Here is a 24,395-nt window from a genome sequence, read left to right as displayed (position 1 = left end):
ATTCCAATCGAGTTTTATTTTCAGATCTGTTTCGGATTTGAGCTTGGACTTGATTGTTTTCTGAATAAATCAGATCTTTTGAAATCAAAGGTCCGATTGTGTTTTTCCGTCTCGCCTTTTGGCGTGTGTTGATTTAGTACCCAATTTCTGGGTGTTATATTTGTGGTTGTTATGTCTTCCTGCATTATCAATGAGAATGATTGGGATGGAGTTTTGGGAGATCTGGTTTATCGCATCATTAATACTTTCGGCATGTCTATAGCTGGCTCCCGGCATGTAGATAGCTGGGGTATGCTTGGAACGGTGGTGATCGCATGTGCTCACCTTTCACAAATTATAGTTGTTCATTATTCGAGGATTCTTGTTCCTCATTGCTTAGTTTTTACAACTGAGTCGTCTGAACACCGCAACAGCCATGGAGCTATTGTGAAGGTCAATTGTGAAGCTACCATTTTCGGGATTGATGTAGGCTGGATTACTCGAGAAGCCTTTGTATTCATTTTCAATTTCAAGAATCATTGGATTCATTGTGTTAAGCAGTCTGGAAACAATGCGGCTATTTGTTTAGCTCGTTTTATTGTTTATTAACCTGATTGCATTGTCAGTTGGGGATCTGTCCCGACTAGACTTGTTTTAATTTAATGGAGTGAATTTGCATTTTGTCAAAAAAAAAAAAAAGATGAGGAGAGGAAACAAAAGGGTGAATGTATATGTATGTATTCTGACGCTTCTTTGCTCTTCTTCTGATTGTGTTTTTTTTTTTTCCAGCAGAGATGAGAAATGAGAGAGACAGAGATTGAGCTGGCACGGTAAATCCGAAGAGCAAGTTCTCGATTTTTAAAATTATGAAATTATTGGTTTGGTTTTGATTTGAAAAAACTTGGTTCGGTCAATATTGATCGGTTATGATTTTGAAACCGCATCACAAATAATTTAAAATTTAAATATATTAGTAGGCTTAAAGAAATTCAATCAAAATTATTTAAATAAATTTAAAATTATATTGTTTAAGTTTACTTGTCCTTGCAAAGTTGCAATAAAAGTAGATATGCACAAAAAATTCAAATTGAAAAAGCCCGTCCAATCCGATCGATAAAAATCCAGAAAAAAATCGATTCGGGAAAAGCTCGGCACGGCCCGAACCCGCCCGCAGGCCTTAACGGACCACATATATTTAACAAAAGACCGATCTGGCCCGAATAAATCCCGAATTTTATAGTGTTTTTCTGATAAATATACGAATAAAACTTTGAATAGATTACAATATGAGAGCAACACAAAAATTGTACATTATTACTTCAAAAAAATTAAATCTATAAACATATAGATTACTTTAAAAACTTCGCCGGTCCGGCCGCGGATCGCGATCCAATCCGCGGGATCAAAATGGCGTAGCTATTTTAGATTACATCCGGCCCAACTCGGCCTGATTCACTGAAAGCCTGATCTGACCCGCTTTAAAAAATCCAAAATTTTTAAAGTGGGACTCAAATTGGGCTCAATCCAAATTTTTGTGTTAGAGATATCGCGTATGGGTAACAAGCAGTTCATATACAATTATACATACGGTTTCTTTTTGTCTAGCAACTAGCAAGTACTGCCTCTTCTTTTTGTTTTATTTATAATGTGTAATATGTAATTGTGTTTGTGTATGGCCGTAGTTTCGATCGGACTTGCTAACTTGAAATAGAAGAGCCGGAGTGAAGGAGTGTACATGGCTAAAGAATTACGTCTGAAGGAGTGTACATGGCTAAAGAATTATGTCTAATCCTACATTTTCAAAAGCCCGTCCATTTTCATATTAACAATTAGGAGTTAGGATCTCTATTAACAAAATATTTTAATAGAATATATGTATTTTAGTTTTTAAAATTTATATATAAAAAATGGGTTAATAATCAACTGAATCACTAAAGTGGGCTCAATGTATCAAGTTGGTCACTGAACTCAAAACGATATCAAGTTGGTCACTGAAGTGGGTCACGATTACAATTGACTACTTACTATGCACTTTAGTTAACGGCAATTGATGAAGTGTTTAAAATATCTGATTCGTCATCAACAAGTTTAACGTCCGTTAAGTAAAAGAAAGTAATCATATAAAGTAAAAAAAAAATTATTTAAAATCAAGCATATTATTTTATAGTATTATAGATAACCAATTAGGATACATTTTAACTTAAAGGTTATAAAAATATTAGTTTAAAAAGGTTGTTTATTTATATAATGGAGATTGGAGAGCCAGTTCTAGCGGGACAAGAACGTCACCGTTTAGATGCGAATATGATGTGACGACTGAAGACACATTAGTACATAAAGAACATGTGTGTTGGGTTTTGTATTTGGCTGAGTGACGAGGTATTAGTACATAAAGAACGTGTGTGTTGGGTTTTGTATTTGGCTGAGTGAGGAGGTTTTTGAGTGCTCTGCTCTCTACTTTTAAACGTGCAAATGTGCAATAGCTGAATGTTAATGGTTTCATTTAATCATAAACATTTTATGAAAAAAATATAAAAATATTAGATAAATGACTAATAAAATAGAAAAAACATGTTAGAGGATCGAAGATCCACACTCGCTAAATCTTGCTAAATCATAATTCTACCCTTTAGAGTGTTTCCACGGAGAATGATCCATTAGCAATAATAGTTTATGTGACACAAGTTTTAGAAATTGATGCATTTCAATGGTCATAACTAAAATAAACTCTTAGCAAAAAATATATAAAAGTTATTGGTGGCTATATAAATAATTTAACATAATTTATATTTATATTTTTATTAATATCATGATAGCTAATAAAATAAATATTAATTCTTATCGATAAGATTTTAATTATGATATAGTATGATTAGATCACATAAGTATTGAATTTAAATAAATTATTAAATTTTTTTATTAATCATTTAAATTATCTCAAACTTTATTATAAACAAGTACTCCCTCTGTCCCATTTAATTGTATACGTTTCTTTTCAACTGCTCGACACGCATTTCAATGCTCTTATAAAATATAGTTCCGTAACTTATTTTTGAGATTTTCTTTTTCTGAATAAAAATATAACATCCAAACTTTAATTCAGAAAAAGAAAATTTTAAAAATAAATTACACAACTACACTTTACAGGAGTATTAAAATCCGTACCGCGTCCCCGTCCCCCAATATATACAACTCAGGGGGACGGAGGGAGTATATTTTAAGGTTGGACTATCTCGCTTACTCATATCTATGTGTCTATGTCTATAATAGTTCCCGATACCCCTTTTCTGCAGTAATCTCACTCTTTAGCTTTTCACCCTTACTTTTCAGTTTTATTACGAAATAACCAGGGGTTCCCCAAACGAAGTGAACCATGCTGCATGCGTGCCTTTACTAACAGAAGACACGTGTAAACAGGATTTACTGTAGGCTGCAAACCGGTTACCACACACAGCTTTCTATACAGCCATGCAACATTAAACAGAAATACAGAATACATATTTTAGGAGTGGCAACCAATGGAAGCTTAATGAAAGAATATAAGACACCGTCGGGGTAAAAAAATTATGAACCTAAAAATGAATTTACAACAAAAAACCTATTATTATTATCATTTATGTAATATTTTGTTTAATTATAAGTTTAGGTATTAAAAAATTATATTTTATATCTTTTGGATATGTCCAGCACTGCGGTCGGTGCTGGCATAAATGTATTGTGCAATTAAATATATATATTCAAAAATATTACAATATATAATTACTTGTATGTATTATTTTTAATATATAAAATTCAACGGAGGCGATCACTTTTTATTAATTTTAAAACTAAATCATAGTGTTATTTATATTCATGCATTACAAATAATTTATATTTTAATATATATATATATATATATATATATTATAGATATAAATATTTTTTGATGATGTCTGTAATTCATTAATAGATATTTTAAAAGTATTACTTTTAATATGTAAAGTTCGAGGCTCGACGGGGCCGAGGAGTATTTGTTAACTTCTAAAATTATATATAATATTGTTTTTTCATAATTTACAATTAATATTACTACTACCAAGATCGTATTATCTATAGGAAATTGATAAATAAACTCCAATTTTTACTATTTAAGTTTTAATTTGAATAATAATCCCTGATATACAATCATAAATATGAAAACTGCATAAAAGTTAAGGGTATTTAGGTCATAAATATGAAAATTGCATAAAAGTTAAGGGAATTTAGGTACATGTTGGAGTAAAGGTTGGTGCTTATTTATCACTTTCCTATCTATATTATAAATATCTTTATAAAAAACTCGGTTTACAATACGTAATATATAAATATGATTATATATTATTAAAATCTGATTAATTAGACATTTGGTTTATCAAATGTGTTAGTAGTATGACCTATCAATTTATTAATATTGTTCTTGATATAATTGAAATTTATAATACACAAAACACTTAACATTAGATGTTTAAGTGTACATAAATTTAAACTTTTTTTTTATCAATTTAAGATAATATTAAAGAAATATAAATTTAATAAAATAAAAGGCCCAGCACCGCGGACATAAATACTAGTTACATATATATGATATAATTTAAGTTTGTATATACTTTATTTTTTTAATTAAAGCACCTGTTTTAATTTAATGTATTTCAGTTGTATGATAAAAATTATGATATTAAAATTTATTTATTTTGAATAAAAATACAAATATAAGATCTCTACTGTATATATATGTGCGTGTTGTGCATGTGGTTAGTGACGTGAAAGGTGGAGTATAATCATATATTAAAATTATACAAACTAGTAGAGTTTAATTTCCCACCAAAATTGGTGTTTATAATTTCCCACCAAAATTGGTGTTTAATGATCTAACATTTAGTAGGATTTGGTGCTTGAGTGTATATATTTTGGGCTCGAGAATAGGAACGTAACAAGTTAAAATGTTTGTGAACTATTCAAATTTAATTCATCAAAATTTTAAATTTCAAATTTCGTTCGGTAATAATTAAGCCAAACTTGAGATCAAGCTATTTAAATTCTTCAATGAGTTGGGTTTGAGTTTTAAATTATCCAGCCCAGTGACAATCGAGTGAAGCTCAAAGTCAACCTATTTTAATTTTTTTACGAGCCTATCTCGAGTTTTAAATTATTTGACTTATAAGGTTCGAGCTTGTATCATTTTTCTATGTATAAATGTATTTATATAAAAATTTAGTATTTTAATTATATTATATATAAAATTTTTAATCAAGCCAAATTCGAGCTACATAAACAAACTTTGAGTTTTTGTCCATGTTTAGTGAAATCATTCCGAGTTTTCGAGCAAATCCCAATCCCGCTGAAATTTTAACCATGAATTAAAAATTAAAGATTTGATCGGACTCGTACTCGAACTATTTAATTATGCTCGAGTTGAGCCGGACAGTCTCAACTTGAATCGACTCCGTTACATGACCTACCTCATGAACACCAATTCATAACATTTTTAAGCTGAGTACAGTATAAATCTCATTGTTATCGGCATATTTTCTTAAAATTAAATCAGTAGGTTTTGACGTTACATGCTGTCGGAATTTTTTGAGTACTTTTCAATATTTATTTAACAACTCTAAGTAATATATATGATATATATAGTTAGTAGGAATTGATCCAAAAATTTGATGATATTATTGTGTAATCTTCCTTAGTATTATTTTATGTTTACGTTTATATATTTATTTATTGTGGATAATGATGAGTGTCGGAGGACTTCCTGTTAAATTAGGATATTAAAGAAGAAAAGACAAAAATATCTGAAAATAAAAAAGAAGATGTTACCACCTTGATGGCTGGAAACTTGATCACTCTCCGCCAACTATCAAAATATGAGGAGCAGTCTACACTCTACAGCAGGGGATAGAAAATATGCTAAAAATTTCAGACCAATTAGCCTGATAAATACTACTGTTAAGATCCTCACCAAAATTCTGGCCTCTAGACTGGCAAGTCATATGAGTAGTCTGGTGAGTGACCTGCAAACTGGGTTTATTAAGGGTAGGCAGACTTCTGAAAGCATTCTACTAGTAAAAGAAATTGTGCACTCTATCCAGAAGGCAAAAGAAGGGGTGTGATAATTAAGCTGGATTTTGAGAAAGCCTTTGATACGGTTAATTGGGGCTTTCTCTTTGAGGTTATGGAAAGGATGAATTTCGACCTTAAGTGGATTAGTTGGATTAAGAGTCTGCTAAGAACTGCAAGAGTGTCCATCTTTGTTAATGGTTCTCCAACTAAGGAGTTTGAACCTCGTAGAGGTCTAAGGCAGGGGGATCCTTTATCCCCTCTGCTTTTTAATCTGGTGGGTGAAGTTCTTAGTAACATGTTATCAAAGGCGGCAGAGATAGGTATCTTTAGAGGAATTCCACTAGGGGATAGTTCTAAACCGGTCACGCATCTTCAATTTGCGGATGACACGATAATCTTTGTGAAAGACTCGGAGGAATCAATCTCGGGGGTCAAGAAAATTCTTCAGTGCTTCCAGCTAATTTCAGGACTAAAAATTAATTACGACAAAAGTGAGATTTTCTCGCATAAAAATTGTGTGGATATTCAAAAAGAGGGTGCTCAGATCTTGGGGTGCAAGGTTGGTAGCTGGCCAATGACATACTTGGGTGTGCCCATAGGTATCTCAAGTAAGCGCAGGTTTTTTTGGGAACCTTTAGTTAAGCGTTTCCATAATAAGCTAGCCTCTTGGAAAGCAGACACGTTAAATCTAGCGGGAAGAACAACGTTGGTCAAGTCTGTTCTGGACAGTTTACCAACGTATTGGTTGGGGCTTCATATGTTGCCATCTTTGGTATGTGATAAAATAGAAAGAATCAAGAGAGACTTTCTTTGGGGGAAAGTAGTTAGTCAGAGGGAAATCAGGAGGAGGATACACCCTGTAAGATGGAGCAGAGTTTGCTCCTCAAAAGATCAGGGTGGTTTGGAATTGGTGTCTTTGAAAGTGAAAAACTTAGCACTTCTAGGTAAATGGGTATCTAGATGGGATAAAGAAAGGAACAGGAACTGGAACATCTGGATTAGGGACAAATATGGGTGTTCTAGGCATTTGAACTTACAGGAAAGCTTGGTAGGTAAAAATTCATCAAATAGTCTTCAGGATATGGCAAATGCGGCGTGTCACCCATTGTTTAAGGGGGAACTGGACAAGGGAAAATTCACTTGGAAGCTAGGGAATGGAGAGTAGGCATTATTCTGGGAGGATATTTGGTTTGAGAATTGCTCTCTTATGAATAGGTTTAAGAAGTTATACAGTCTTTCTACTCAGCAAGGATCAAATGTTGCTACCTTCTTAAGGAAATGGCAATTTGCAATCTCAGGAAAGGAACTGTGGTCTAGGGATTTTCGAGCTTGGGAAGTGGAGGAACTCAATAAATTGAGTACAATAATTAATAGCATAATATTATCTCCCAAGAAAGATGTACTCATCTGGCAGGTGTCTAGAAGTGAATATTCAGTCAGCCAAGCTGTCAAAGAGATGTCAACTTCTACAAATAAAGTGAGATGGGACTTTATATGGAAGCTAAAAGTGCCTCAGAAAATAAAATTTTTTCTCTGGAAAATGCACTTGGATGTTTTATCTACTAGAGATTTTTTTGACAGAAGAGGCATAGTTATCCCTGGTAATAATACATGCATATGCTGTGGGATATTTGATGAGTCAGTACAACATTTGTTTTTCGACTGTAGTTTGGCCAGAAAACTTTGGCAACTAACATGTCAATGGTGGAGCTTGGCAGCTGATACTTTTGAAGGAACAAACGCAGGTATGATTTGGGATAGTGCCAAGTTGGTGGCACATAAAAAGGCTAAGTGTGCATGGAAGATAGTTATTAGCGCTACGCTGTGGGCTATCTGGTTATCAAGGAATGACGCAATTTTCAACAATAATAGTATTTGCATTGAAAAGATTTTTATCTCCATAAAAGTACTGTCTAAAGAATGATGCTTGATTTCGGACACCATTATTGAATCTACAGCTTCTTGGTGGAGCCAAAATCCTATGGGCTCAATCACCAAGTCTGAGACAGATCAGCTGCATGCGTTGTTGCAAACTAATAGGGATTTAATAGGCTTCTTGGATGGTTCGTGGAAACTAAAACAAGGAGGCAATCTGGCAGGTATTGGAGGCTACATTCTAAAGAAAAATGGGGATGTAATATTTTCTTTCTCAGGGCCATGCTGTGCATGTGATGCTTTCCAGGCTGAGTGGAATGCTCTCTCATTCATATTATCATCCTTTGCTGAATCTGCATGGGCTGACAGGTCCTTAATATTATACACGGACTGTGGTAGGCTAGTCTACAAATTCTTGAAGTTATGCTCGGGTGGAGTTGAGGAAGCCCAAGCTTCCCTTACTGGGCTTATTCGGTCCAATAACATCTACATTCGACAAATTCCTAGAGAGCTTAATTGCAAAGCTGACTGGCTAGCCAAACAGGGTGCTAAAAAAACTCATCTAGCCCATTTCTGGGCCCAGAATTAAGCCAAGCGTGCATGCATGGGAAATAGCAGTCTATCTGGGGATAGACCATAAACAGAGAAATGGAATAATAGATTAGGAGTAGTAATCGAAGGGTTTTATAGTGGCCAATGGTGTTGCTAGCGTGACATAGATTGGGATGCCTTGGATTTCGCACGCACTCTGTTTTTCAGCTATATATTGCACCTCTCCCTTGGTGTAATACTCAAGAAATTATCCAGTTCTCTCTTAACCTCACCTGTACACACTCTTGTTCTTCAGACCTCCATGGATCCAGTGGAGCATGTGAATGCTAGCCCGAGGTGGCGCATGCCTAGAAGAGGCATGGTGAAAATCAACGTCCATGGCTGCTTCTTGAATGAGCCGCTCCCTAATGGCAACATTTCTGGGATTGGGGCTGTCATTCGCAACAGCAGAGGTAGGATTCTCAGGATGCTCTCTGGCTCTCTGGAAATTCAGAACCAGAGACAAAATGAATTCCAGGCGCTTCTTGAAGGTTGTAAGATAGCTTATGCGGAGAACTGGGAGCAGTTTTATCTGGAGAGTGATCACTTTGAAGCCTTCTGGGAGTGGAGGAACTCAATCTTGGAAGGGGCTCATCCTGATCATGCCGATTGGGTACAGCAACTCAACCAGCGTAAGGCTGATCCTAATTTTAACATTGAACCTACCCTATGTGATGCCAATGCGAATGGTTTGGCCATCTTCCTGGCTCATCATGGTGCTCAAAATTATAAGGCAATGGTGGTGAACGCCCGGCCTTTTGGTGAAATCTTTGAGATTTGGAGCCGTGACATGGGTCTTGGCTCAGCTGACCCTCGATTTTTGGCGGTCAATGAAGAGGATCTCCTCCCTGCTGTGGACAATAATGGTGATGGTGCTGCTCCTGAAGTGGTAGATGGTGGTCTGATGAATGAGGAAGGTGAAATGGTGGAGGTGATTGAAATCGAGGATGACTAGAGTGCTTGGCGGCTGGGGTTGTGTGGAGACAGTCTTTTGTGTGCATGGGGTGATGCGTTTTGGGTTTCTCTAGGTCTAAGTAGATTATTATGTTGGAAAAGTAGATAGAGTATGGCAGTATTGATGATGATGATTGGCTGTTTCTTTCTAGTGTTAAGTATCTAGTCTAGGTTCAAGCTTAAAGCGTTAAGGCTTTATTGAGTATATCTATCGGCATCTTTTGTACTCTTGCCACATCAATGAAATCATTGCTTTTCAAAAAAAAAGAAAATATGCTAAAAATGTTACATTCAGTGTTACGTACGTACATATACACTATAATGCATGTTTGGTTTGTGGAGGCTATAGCCCACTACTACTCTTAAGGCTAGTAGACTAGCTACTAGCTGGGCTGTTCCCTCAATGTTTTATCATTTCCATCCATAATATTTATTTATTATTTATTTATTTGTTTATTTATATATTTTATTCATAACATATATTTTCATAGTAAAAAAAATATAATTCTTCCGATTACATGAATTTTTGATTCATTAAAAATAATTAGATTTAAATATGATATGCATGATAAAACCATTAAAAATATATTTGTAGGTAAATATTTTTGGGGAGGGTTATTTGGGTAATTGTGGTTCCCTCTACTCTGTAACAGATTCCAAAAATTTAAATAATAGCCAGAGCTGGCACCTCCATACAGACACCACTGCAAAAAATGCACACACTCGATCACTCCCCTCCTCCTCTCCCTCCTTCTCCCCTTGCTCTTCTCCTTCTCTCATGAAACCCTAACTCTCTGTCCTCCTCCCTTTCTCTACTTCTCTCTCACTCTTGCTCTGTCTCTCTCTATCTCTCTCGCTTCCTCTCCCTCTCTCTCGCTTCCTATCTCTCTCTCTCTCTCTCTATATATATATATATATATATCTATATCTCTCTCTCTCGCTAATTAGAGTTCTACACGTGTCTCATTCACTAATTGATAGATTTACAAACTGAGTTGTATGTATATACTGTAAGTAATGAATGAAATAGAGAGAGAGACAAATGAAATGTATTGATCAAGTCAGTATTAAAATGACAATCAGTCCTGCTTTTATACTATTACAATCAGTCAACTACAGTTGACTATTTAGTAACAAACTCTGTATTGTCCAGCTTTCATTTCCATGCACTAGCTTCAAGCTGCTCTATACTTTGATGCTTTAAGGTTTGTTTAATTGTGGCTAATTGTGTTGAGGTTTAAGATGCACCAATATTACTACATGACTCTCTGTTTTGATATAATAAATCTATCAGCCACTCAATTAAATACATAGTGTTGTATGTTTTTTTAGAGTTCTAAATGTTGCTGATAAGTGTCCTACTTCGTTTGTCAAGGACTCAAGATCATTTATGAGTAGTCATTTTCTGTTGCTATATTTTGCAGTTTCCTTCACTCTCCAGAAGCAGGGCACCGGTGAATCCAATCAGAGATTTTTTTGGTGAGAATCCTTGGTTTTGACCATACTAAAGAACAAAGTGGCTGTATTGTCCACTTGTTTATTACTTGCTTGCATGAATTCCTGCCGATTGATTCTAATTTACAAGCAACTTAAAGTGCATAAATGATAAATTAAATTTGCAATGTAATGTTACACTTGTCCATTTTCTGGTTGTCATATGAGAGAACAGACGAATGGTACATGGAACATACTGTATATTTTCATGTTTTCTGCTTTCGTGCTAATTTTGGTGGTTTAGGAATTTAATTAGTTGTGTACTGATAGAAACATTTAGTAACTACTATGTTCAATTGTAGATTTGTTGTTAATAGAAAATGTGGCCTGCTAGGGAATTAAGAATAGCTAAAGTTTATGAAATTTGATAATAAATAAAAGTATTTTCTGACAAAGACATGTCGATCATTACACGACTATACCGTTCAAGTAGTACCGTTTCATAATTTTGTTTTGCCTGTGAATGATAGTGTTTTACTTTGTAAGTATGTGTTTTAAAAAAATATGTTATTTTTCCAAATGGATCCCTTTCTCGTCTTTATTCTTCAAAGGTCAGAGAGACATGTCATAACCTGTGTAAGACATTATTTGTATATTTGCTAAACTTTGCCTTGTCATGGCGGTGATAAAATATTTATAAAGGGGTGATTCTTCTGGGGTTGTGGTTGGTATAATTTTATAAATAATTTTTGTTTGTACAGTAAAAAAATTACCATTTAACACATAAATAATCTAATTTTAACATATATGCATGATTGCATGTATAAATATATTCCAAACTCAGCACATGCTCCTTATATTCCAGGCCCACAAATACATGTTCCACGCTCAACACAGATCTCTTATGTTCCGGGCCCACATGATCCTCATGTCCCATGTTCTGCACAGACTCCTTATGTTGTAGGTCCTACACAGACTCTACAGACTTCTTCTGTTGTAGGTCCTACACAGACTCCTAGTGTCCAACGCCCTGCAGTGACTTCTCGTGTCCTACGCCCTGGTTCACCTCCAGGTAATTTTCTAATTGTATTTACATAAATTTATTTGGCTTTTTTCTAATGCTTTGTTAAGAACTTAAAAAGAAAATTATGTGGAAACATATGCTTTTTATGAAAAGAAGAAAATTAAACATTTATTTCTTAAAATAAGTATCTAGGTTCCCCTCGAGGTAAATTTATAATTGTATTTATAAGAAAATAAATGACTTCTTTCTAATGTTGTTTAAGAATATAAAAGAGAAACCATGCAAACATATGCTTTTTGTGAAAATAATATAGAACAAACTTTATATCTTGGAGATAAGTATTTAGGTCAATCATAAGGTAATTTTGTAATTGTATTTACGTAGATTTACATGCCTTCTTGTCGGTGCTTTTCAAGATATTAGAAGGATAATGATATGCAAACACATACTCATTGTAATGTAATCACGTTTTAGACTCTAAAATTTACAGCAATGTACATATAAAATCCTGAAGTACGAACTCGTACAGACTGCTCCTAATGTATCAAAATTGGACGTTTCCATTAATCTATTCCAAATTTTACGTAAATAACATTAAAACAAGCAAAATCACCTATTTAATATATAGACTCTTTCTTGTAGATTTTCCTTGTACATGCTAGTTATTTCTTCAAAATAAGTAACTAAAAGGTGCTCGAATACATGTGTGTAGAATATTACTTGTTAGTAATATAAAATACTCTATTTACGGTTGGTATATTTATGAATGTGAATTTCTAATAATTGCAGGTAAAATAATGAATGTGGAGGTTCGTCTCACAAACACCCCAGATGGGTTTGTGATACATAACCTTGTTCCCATCTACTTTCGACGAGATGCACATGGTCAGTTGGTACTTCGTCGGTTGTGCAAGAATGACGACAAATGGATGGATGCTTGGATGCCCTATGTTGTCAGTCACGTGAATGCTCTTCCTCAGGACCTTCTCAAGAAGATGTATTTACATTGGTATGCTTTGGAGGACGATTGTGATAGATTCTGGGCTAGGAGATTTCTCAGACATGGAGTTGATGGCTACGTTCCTGTGATGGACAACTACTGGAGGTGTACGATTAATGCCTGCATGCCATTTTTTGAGGATGGCCCCCTTTCCTTGGATACTCTCTTAGCAAATTATCCTCGAGGGATGATTTACGATTGTGATCCCTTTAGACAAGGGGTGTCATATGCAGCCCAAGCTCAGATATCAGCTCGTTACAGACAAGATGAGGTGCAAGATATTGTCTTGTCCGAGCTTGCTTCTTGGTAGAGCTAGAGGATGGAGAGTTCAAGAGATTGCTGGATCACACGGAGACCAAGACCGACAAGGACAAAAATTGAAATTTTATCACCAAATTCCATTTCAAGGGTAGTAACTGGATATGAGAGGTAAGTTTTTAAGAAGTTCATATAAACCTTTTTCACATGTTTCGAAGTTGACTTTAGTTATGTGACATGATGAAATTTTACAATCTTGCTGATTGATTTAGCAAGTATAGTGTTTAATATGTGCATGAATCACAATGCAGGCTATTTCCTGCAGAGAAGTTTCAGCTGGAGGTACTTGATTTGGTGGATTGAAAGATTGCTATAATGTCACACGGATTTTCTATTAAATACCATTTTAACACCTGTTGAACTTACATTTTATCACTATATCGGTCTGCTGCTTTACGTATTCAAACGTTTCACTTTCTGGGAATAAATCATATGGGTATCGTATCATTAGGAAATTGCTAAATATCATCTCTTTATCTTAAATAGCATACATGTAACCAAAATATGCAAGACATATTGGTAAGGTACCTCCAGAGTCGTATGTTGCTTCTTGCTGTACGGGAATCCTGAGCAGCTGGCTCTTTCTGTTGCAATACTCTACTCTGCAGTAGTATAGCGTTAAGAAACCAAAGCGAGTTGATTTTGTTTTAATGCTCCTACCCTTCTTAACGTTATTACTGGTTGACCTAAATTACCTCCTGGCACTAAGTTAGAGTTGTCTCTCATTCTCTCATCGGCTATAGCTTATATTCCCAAACTCACTTTATTGCTTCTCTTATCATTATCACTTTGTATAGGTGATACTGAAAAAGTATGGTGAAAGCAATCTACACCGAACACTAATTTTTAATCAGGTGATCCTTCATACCTTTGTAACATTTCATTCAAAAACTACAGGCGTCCATAAAATTTTAGTTGAAAACCAGATTAACATGGCTCGAATGCATCAAAATAAACTTAAGAACTATATATAATATACCCCTAAATTTTTTAATATTTTTATGCCTAAAATATAAGGTAAATTGTAATGTAAACATCTAACAAAAAAAAGTTAAGGACAGGGCATCACCAGAAGTTAAAATTATGATGACGGAATTACACATGTTATAATAATGAAGACTGTTATAGAAAACGAAAGGCAGATATGTGCTAAGAAAAAAAAAGCTGAATTTTACTTCACATTTTCGAAAACCTCTGCTCTTCATATGTTTCCAATATTAGAAAAATCATCACAATATAGAACATCATGTAAGACTCATACAATGTTTGATTACAGCCTGGTATTCTTTTACTCTTTATTGGAGACAAAAACACCAATAACATTTCCTGACCACTAGTGTGATATGTAAATACTCACATACAAGAAGGGCGGCCTCTTTTTTTTCTAGTTAGGACTGCAATTCTATCTGAATTCACATCTCTAGCTTTAGTTGTAGATTGCCCTATTTCTTAAGTTAAATTTCATATTGTCCCTTTGTATTTAGTTGTAGATTTAGGCATCCGTTGTTTTTAAGGGATGATTCACTCTTGCTATTTGACAGATTTGGAATCTTTAGGGCTTTGTGAGATTGGTTTCATGCTTATGGATTGCAATATGAAATCAGAATTGGCCCAAAATATGTTTTTGGTACCTAACAGATTAATAGGCTCTACCCTCTAGGTACTTGCACACAGGCTATAATCTGCTCTAGGAATTTCTTGATTCAACTAAACATACACAGAGGAATAAACAAACACATACAAAGTCCCTTGGAAAAACCCCGATTTATAGTTTTTAAAGAAAATTTCTTTACTAAAGCCTCTGAAATGAAAAGACAAAAACAAAATAAAGGCAATAGTGTTCAAGTAAAGTTATGAATGTAAGACAATAGCTCATATGATTTGTGATTACTATCGAAGTAGGGGTAACCTCCAATCTACCTGTAGTTGCAAATTGCCCTATCTCTGAAGTTGAAACTCATATTGTTCCTATTGCCTGCATGTAGTTAAGCACCCGTTGTTATTGAGTAATTATCCGCTCTTGCTATTTGACATAGTGAAAGCTTTCAGGTTACTTGCATATGGTTTCTTGCTTAAGGTTTGCAATATAAGATCAGAATTAGCCCAAAAAATGTGTTTGGGATCTTATAACAGATTTATAGGCTCTCAGTACTTACACACATAGGCTAAAATCTACTCTTGCAATTGCTTCATATAGCTACACATATAGATAGAAATACACAAACACATATAAAGTCCCATTTTTAAAAGAGAATGACCAGCTAAAGCCTTTGAAATGAGAGGGAAAAAAATGAATATATATAACAGTGCTCGAGCAAAGTAATTGATACAAGTCAAAACACTAACCAAAGAAAAAACTCAGCCACAAACACCGGTCTGACTCCTACACCAAAAATAGTTATAACCAGCTGTTAAAATCAACACATTCGTACCTGGTAAAGGGTTTATAGTTCTAGTGGGACAAGAACGTCACCATTTAGATGCGAATATGATGTGACGACTGAAGACACATTAGTACATTACTCCTTCTGTCCCATTTAATTGTATACGTTTCTTTTTAACTGTTCGACACGCATTTCAATGCTATTATAGAATATAGTTCCGTAACTTATTTTTGAGATTTTCTTTTTCTGCATAAAAATATAACATCCAAACTTTAATTCAGAAAAAAAAAATTTAAAAATAAATTGCCTAACTACACTTTACAGGAGCATTAAAGTCCGTGCCGCGTCCCCGTCCCCCAATGTATACTACTTAGGGGGACAGACGGAGCACTCATTTACTCGTACTTAAAGAACGTGTGTGTGGGTTGGTTGGGGGGGGGGCATTTGTGTGTGTGTGTGAATACAGTGGTGAGAAATTAAATTGACTTGAATAATTTACCTTAAATAGAGATAAAGATAAAGGCTGCGAAATCGAACGCTACAGTGGGAACACATAGGACTGGGTGGGGACGGGGGAGAATATGTTGATACGGCTAAAGTGTAAGAGTACGTATAATTGGGTTTTGTATTTGGCTGAGTGAGGAGGTTTTTGAGTGCTCTGCTCTCTACTTTTAAACTTGCAAATTGAAATAACTGAATGTTAATGGTTTCATTTAATCGTAAACATTTTATGAAAAAAATATAAAAATATTAGATAAATGACTAATAAAATAGAAAAAACATGTTGGGGGATCGAAGATCCACACTCGCTAAATCTTGCTAAATCATAATTCTACCCTTTAGAGTGTTTCCACGGAGAATGATCCATTAGCAATAATAGTTTATGTGACACAAGTTTTAGAAATTGATGCATTTCAATGGTCATAACTAAAATAAACTCTTAGCAAAAAATATATAAAAGTTATTGGTGGCTATATAAATAATTTAACATAATTTATATTTATATTTTTATTAATATTATGATAGCTAATAAAATAAATATTAATTCTTATCGATAAGATTTTAATTATGATATAGTATGATTAGATCACATAAGTATTGAATTTAAATAAATTATTAAATTTTTTTATTAATCATTTAAATTATCTCAAACTTTATTATAAACAAGTATATTTTAAGGTTGGACTATCTCGCTTACTCATATCTATGTGTCTATTATTATGTCTACTAGTATTTATGCCCGCGTTGCTGGGCTATTTCATAATAGAAGAACTTTTACAATGGAACTTCTATATAGCATAGAAATCATATTTGATTCCACAAATCCAACTGATTGGCAAAATGTTAAAACTTTGATTGCAGCATAGTTGATAATCAACTTGCTATTTTACTAAAAACTAAATCCTGAAAATTACAAAAGGGGTCTACTGACCAAACTGGAGCTGATAAAAAATCTGGAAATGAGAATCTGATTCTGTTGTTGCTTTGCAATCTTTCGTGGGTGCTGAGGATTCGCAGTTGAGGTCGGAAAGTCCTGGTATCCGAATACTGGAAGATGTTGCCTGAAGATCAGTAGTTGTTGTTGACTGCTCGTCTGCTGTTTTGGGTTCCTTAGGCTTAAAATCATGCCAGATATTTGTTGCAAAGTACAAAGTACTTTTCCTCACGATGTTTGCTTCATTAAGTTCCAGTTTGATGGTATATGGTTCGGAGCCATAATCTGGAAGTATTGTGGGAACTTCCGAGTAACATAATGATGCCACCAATTGATATTACATAATTATTCAAGAAAAAAAAAAATCTAGAAATCAATTTTTAACTTCATATGACATGTCTTTACCTCTTGGACAATTTGTCGTGCTCTTTTGCCAATTAACTGTCTAATCTCTCTATCATGTAGTACAATTTTAATTGTTCCAGTTAAGTCTGAAGCAAGCACAAACAAACGAAATCTGTTGATTAAAAGTTTATTAATGTCTTATTCATGGACAAATTAATTTTTTAGTATCTGTTGCATACCTTATATCAGGGTACGCCACAATTCTTTCGTATGCAGAGCAGAAGTATAAGCCATCTTTGTTTACAACCTCCAGATGGCACGATGTGTAGACAGTAACATTTCAAATTTGGTTCTCGTCCACGTGCATGATGCTGACATGAGTCAGTACTTGTCTCTACACGTAAATTAAATTTGTTAAAAATGCTAAAACAAAAAAAATTGTGGAAATTCAAAAAAATATAAAAGTATTCACCTGAATAAAGTCTGGGCGTAAAGATTTATGGCATGTACTGTCAAGAGTTCTGCTTTCCTTCATGAGACGATCGAACAGCTTTCGAAAATTCAAGTTCAGATAGTCTGAAAAAGTTCATCTCAAAAATTTGGGTTGAGCATAATACATAAGTAGCGGTAGGAAATAATCTATAAATTGTGCTTACTTCATCCTTAGTTGCTTCACACTATGATGGTTGTAATTGAAATAGTACTTCGGAGTTGTTACATGTGTTAAAGTTACTAGCTTATAGCCCGTGCAAGGCACGGGTGCTTTTTAATTATTTATAAATTTTTTAAATATATTTTAAATGGTGTGAAGAAATTTAATTTATAAATAATAAATTAAAATTTTCAATAAAATAAAATTCGAAATTATAATTTGTTTGTATGTTAGAACTGTGGAAAATACATCATCACAGCCATTAATGGCTTCAAATAAACTATTGTAATGAAGCCATTCCTTTTCTTGTATGTATCCTACCAAAGTATTAAATTCTTTCTATCAAATTTTAATATATTTTGAGTGGAATACGTTATTGCCAACTCTTATTAGATTATATTTATAAATGTATTTTATATTAGAATTATTATAATGTGATTTAAATACCCCGCAAGGGTTGGTTTAGCCGGTTAAAGAGAGGACATGTATCCTCTTGGTCACAGGTTCGACTCCAAAGGGTGGATTAGAGCCTCACGCTAGTGCGTGAGCTCGTGGGTTAGTGCACACCCGAAGGGTAGCGGCTGCGGATTCCTAGGTTAAAAAAAAATATAATGTGATTTAAATATTTTTCAAAAAATTTATATGGTTCTAAATTAAAATTGATAAACATAATTTGTTTTTGAATTAAGAAAAAGAATCATAAACATGCAATAAGAAGGTAGAATCTATTTTGGATTAAGAAATTTTTTTTGTATTTGCTAATCACATAAGTCCGGCTTATTAATTTTAAAATATATTATAAAAAAATTGTGACGGTGAGATTTATATAATTCTACGAATAAAACTGGTAGGAAATATTTATTTGGGATTAAAAAAATCATATACACGTGAAAGACAGAATTTGTTTTGGATTCTAGAAAAGGAATTATAAACATGCAAGGTGATATCAGTTGCCTTGTAGAACAGAAGTTAATTTTCCAATCTAACGGTGCTTATTTGTTTAATATAAGATCCAACGGATGATAAGCTTTTGGACCAGAGGACCATGCGACCAAATTATCTCCCTTACGCTTATTATATATAAGTATATAATTTCACCTGAATAGGAAAAAATAAACACCTCACTAATAATGCATTCCATAATTGTATAAAATTTTAGATACTAAATTTTTATTCAGAAGAAAAAAAAATCAAAATAATTTATCAAACTATATTTTATGAGAGTATTAAAATGCATGTCGAGCCCCCGTCCCCCAATATAAACAATTGAGGGGGACGGATGGAGTATATATTAAATTTAAACTAATTTTTAAAGTGAATTCATACATTAAAATTAAATTTCAAAAAAAAACTTAATTAGGATTATCAACTTCTCATCTTCTGTCTTTGGCTTGACGCACAGATAAATTATTTATAATTGAATAATATAAATGATTTGATAATTTTATGTTATTATTTCCTAAGATAATACTATATCTAGAATTGTTATTATTATTAAAGATCAAGATACGGTCGTTAGGTCATGTCGATAAATTTATTAATTAAAAGAAAGACAAAGTGTATATAGGGTCTATGCGAAATATTAATTATAAATGAAAATAAAATTTCAACATATGTAATTTGGATAATTTTTTTAAATTATAACTTATCGAGTATAAAAATTATCTCTTTTTTTTGACAGAGCATAAAAATTATCTTTAAAATAATGTTATATATTATCTTTTAATATGAATCTATACATTTTTGTAAATATAAAATTCAAAAATGAAAATGAGTCGCATAAAAAAGTTAAGATTTTCAAGTGATCAGATTGTGGCTTAATAAGTTCTTTAAAATAGTTTCATATGGAATAGTTCTTCATTTTCGAAAATTATTTTATAATAATTTTTCAAACAAATTTTTAATATCGCACAAATTTATATGATTAATAAGATTTATATATAATAATTATTTTGTAAAAATATTTAAAATATATAAAATAAATTAATAAAATATAAAATAAAACAATGATGCAGCGACTGGTCTTAGTACTGTGAATGCACGTATGTGTTTAGTTGGTAAAGTGGTACTCAAAGTATTAAAGTCTGACAACCGGCAAATGCGTGTCCACGCAGGAATGGATAAAAGTCAGTGGCAGGGACTGTAATTTTAGGCAAGTTGAATGGCAAAATATTAGCAAGGGAAAACTACTGTTGCAAACACGCAACAGCAATTATAATGTAAATAGATAATAGTTCCTGATGCCCCTTTTCTACAGTAATCTCACTCTTTAGCTTTTCACCTTTACTTTTCAGTTTTATTACGAAATAACCAGGGGTTCCCCCAAACGAAGTGAACCATGCTGCATGCGTGCCTTTACTAACAGAAGACACGTGTAAACAGGATTTACTGTAGGCTGCAAACCGGTTACCACGCATAGCTTTTTATACAGCCATGCAACATTAAACAGAATTAGAGCTGTAATTCGAGCCGAGCCTAATTCGAGCCAAGTTTAATCGAGCCGAGCCGAGCCGGCTCGATTAACTAATCGAGCCTAAATCTTTGCCCGAACTCGACTCGGTTAATTTCACGAATCGAGTCGAGCCGGCTCGTTTAGCTAAACGAGCCGATTTTAACGAGCCGAGCGGGCCAGCTCGTATAATTTTACACTTAATCGAGCCCAAACCTATACCCGAACTCGGCTCGTTTAATTTCACGAGTCGAGTCGAGCCGGCTCGTTTAATTAAACGAGCCGAAACCTTTATCCGAACTCGGCTCGTTTAACGAGTCGAGCCGAGCCCACTTAAACGAGTTCGAGCCGGGCGAGCTCGCGAGCCGCCCAACTCGAATTAAAGCTCTAAACAGAATACATATTTTAGGAGTGGCAACACCATGGAAGCTTAATGAAAGAATATAAGACACCGTCGGGGTAAAAAAATTATGAACTTAAAAATGAATTTACAACAAAAAACCTATTATTATTATCATTTATGTAATATTTTGTTTAATTATAAGTTTAGGTATTAAAAAATTATATTTTATATCTTTTGGATATGTCCAGCACTGCGGTCGGTGCTGGCATAAATGTATTGTGCAATTAAATATATATATTCAAAAATATAAGAATTTAGGTCCAATGAGACGTAGAAGGGGGGGTTGAATACGTCTATACCAATTTTCTTTGATTTAATTTAATTGCGGATATCTTTTACTTCGTCATCATCATTTTCCTGAGTGACCTCTGGGAAATCAAACACAACCCTGGCAATATCCCATTCATCTCCATCTTTCTGCAAGTTAGTAAGTCTCCTTTCCCTACGAATCCGTCTTTGATTTTCTAACTTCTCCCTCGCTTTCCTTTGCTCAGCATAATCCCTAGAGACATCAGCAATATCTTGAGGATTTGCATTTTCAAATTCTTCAGGAGGGAAGATGTCATTGTGATATGCAAGTTCATCAGCAAAGACTTCATTGTCAGGAATTTCTCCTTCTTCTAGATCATCATCATCTGCACCAACCATCCTTATCACCCTGTCATCAACAAACTCAGGGATGTACTCGTCATGAGTGTAACTGAATTGACCTCTAAGAGCAGAGTCAATTAAATCTTCTGACACCCCTGTGATCACCCTTTTACCTCTTGCTTTTTCTGCTGCTTTTTCTGCTGCTCTCTCTCCCTCAGTTGAGTAATCCTCTCTGGAAGGTTGAGATGCCAGCAACTTAGCCTCGAGAGCAGCCAACCTTTGCTCCATTGTAGATTTGATTTCCACTAACTCCTCCCGTAGAACAAGATTCTCAGCTTCAAGATGTTGAACTTTGAACTTCAGAGCTTCAAATTCTGTGACAGATACAGTTGGAATTGTAGATTTAAGTGTAGGTTGGGCTGTTGGGTTCTCACTTGTTCGTTCTGTAGGTGTTTCTCTCGTTTCACTCAGAGCTAGAACACTCAGTGGGTCAGAGGGTTTCTGTATAGCAAGTTCTATAGGTGTTTCCCTCTCACTCAAAGAAGTGCCAGCATCCATAGATGTACCTGCAGAAGAAATCTTCTTAGCCTCTTCTAGAGAGGTCACAGAAGGTGCAATGAAGGTTCGTGACCCTTCGTATTGAGTTTCCTCGTCAGATGAATCTGAGTCATAAGAAACAAGTTGCCAACTACTCGAAGGTAGTGAGTCCTTAGTTGGATCCTGAGTTGGAATCTCAGGGTGGGTAAACACAGGGCTCGAAGGATGTGATCCTTGAATAGGCGAAGCACCCTGGTTTCCCACAACTGCCTTTGACGGCGAATGACTTTGTGACAAGTCCTCAGTAACTGGCACACTTCCTGAAATGAAGGGCTCAGAAACAGATTGTAGTTCACCTTCGAGAGGTGAAGAGTCCCTTAAGGATGGAGAATTTGGCAATTCATCCAAGTTTCCCCTAGAAGCCTGTGAAGGCACTTGATCCGGAATTGGATCAAAAACAACAGTGTCTATCCCTGACATGGATGACAAAGTGTTGGCGACCGTCAATTCTTCAAACGTGTGTGCAACCTCACTATGCAATGATATATCATGTGGCTGAGGTGGTGAAGAAATAGACATGTCTGCAGTTGTCTCAGGTTCTATTCTCCTTTCCTGACTAGGAGACAGAGCTGCAGTTTCAGAAATATTCTCCTTGTGTGGTGCACTTAAGGCACTTTCTCCCTCTCGCTCAGAAATAACAAGTGGTTGGCTAAGGGGTTGAGAAGTTTCTGCTTCATGGATTTGTGAAGTGATGCCTTGGTTATGAATTTGTGGGATTTCAAATTCACTGGCATGTGTGATAGGTGGTGATAGTTGATTGGAATCTAGTAGATTCTGAACCCAATCAGGTGCACTAAATGACAAGTTGTCAGAGTCAGAAGGGATACCTGACTGAAGCAGTGGATTGTAGGTGTTGGTGAAAAGCTCATCAATATCCACCATGACATCATTAGAAGGTGCAGCTACAGTGGTTTGAACAGCACTATCCACTTCATCCTCAGAATCAGTGGAATTATCCTGTAATGAATCCTCTCCTTCAGATTGAGCATTGTTGTCAGAGGATGTTTCTGCAGCATCTTCCACTATCACCTCTTCTACAACTGGAGTAGTGTTAGGTCCAAAGTATCGTAGAAGGGGGGGTTGAATACGATACTCACTACAATTTAAAATTCTTTCGAATCTTGCGGATAAATAAATTGCAGTCCTGTAATGGGTTTCGTGTTCCGGATATTTATTGGGTCGGTTTCTGAGGATATGAAAATATTAAACCAACACACAATATTTTCCAAGGTATATCTGTATATTGATAAATACCTCGAAGGGTGCTATAAATCCAAACCCGAAGGTTGGCTACAATGGCTATTACTACTTACACTCACAAACCCTAGCTTCTAAATATATATATAATACAAAACTAAGCTAGAGTTTATTTGTGTGTAGTAGTGTGCAAGGCACAAAGCCATTCCACCATAAAGGTGGTGGAGAGTGTTACAAATGAGAACAAAATCCATGGGTATTTATAGGCTTTTCATAAACTAACCATGGTTAACGAGTTCGTCCTGGACGAATTGAGTTCGTCCTGGACGAATTGAGTTCGTCCCAAGTGCTTCCAATGTGTATGTATGTAGAAATCCCATGCCTTAGAATATTTTCAAGCTTTAAGCATCCATAGGGCACCAATGGAGCGCAACTTGGGCGCTAGTGGCGCTAACACCCTCACAGGGCATCACTAAGGCGCACACAAGGCGCAACTTGGGCGCTAACAGGCGCAACCTCAAGGGGCGCAACTTCAAGGCGCAACAAGGGCGCTTCCCAGGCGCTCTAAGGCGCAACTTCCAGGCGCAACTTCAAGGCGCTTCCCAGGCGCTCTAAGGCGCAACTTCCAGGCGCAACTTCAAGGCGCTTCCCAGGCGCTCTAAGGCGCAACTTCGAGGGCGCAACTTCGAGCGCAACTCGAGCACTGTAAGGCGCAACTTCAGGCGCATCTACAAGGCGCAACTAAGGCGCTTCCAGGGCACTATAAGGCGCAACTTCCAGCCTTAGTTTCTGAGCAAGGATGTTCATGTACTCAGCAAGGGCGCCACTGGAGATTACTAGGCGCAACTTGGGATTTGCATAGCTAGCTTCCAAGTAGACACGTGACATCATCATTTATGCACATAATATAATATATATATATACACTTAAATATATATATGTTTATGTAAAATATAAATACATATACTATATACATACATATATTTATTTAAATATATATACATATAAATATACATATACATATGTTTAAAAACATATATACATATATATTATATATATTATATTTAATTAAATATACGTATATACATA

General features: G+C 34.9%; 1 long non-coding RNA gene across 1 annotated transcript; it reads right to left on the bottom strand.

Moving 5' to 3' along the window:
* Positions 1-17,471: 17,471 nt before the first annotated feature.
* Positions 17,472-18,155, bottom strand: LOC108217836 (uncharacterized). The gene is made up of 4 exons (XR_001806251.2): positions 18,074-18,155; positions 17,890-17,993; positions 17,657-17,811; positions 17,472-17,563 (listed from the first exon to the last, which is right to left on the bottom strand). It is a non-coding gene; the product is annotated as an uncharacterized LOC108217836 (long non-coding RNA).
* Between the last annotated feature and the right edge of the window lie 6,240 nt (positions 18,156-24,395).

This window comes from Daucus carota, chromosome 4 (genome assembly GCF_001625215.2).
Source record: "Daucus carota subsp. sativus chromosome 4, DH1 v3.0, whole genome shotgun sequence".
In the NCBI taxonomy this organism is placed as follows: domain Eukaryota; kingdom Viridiplantae; phylum Streptophyta; class Magnoliopsida; order Apiales; family Apiaceae; genus Daucus; species Daucus carota.
This window is presented reverse-complemented; position numbering and strand designations above follow the sequence as displayed.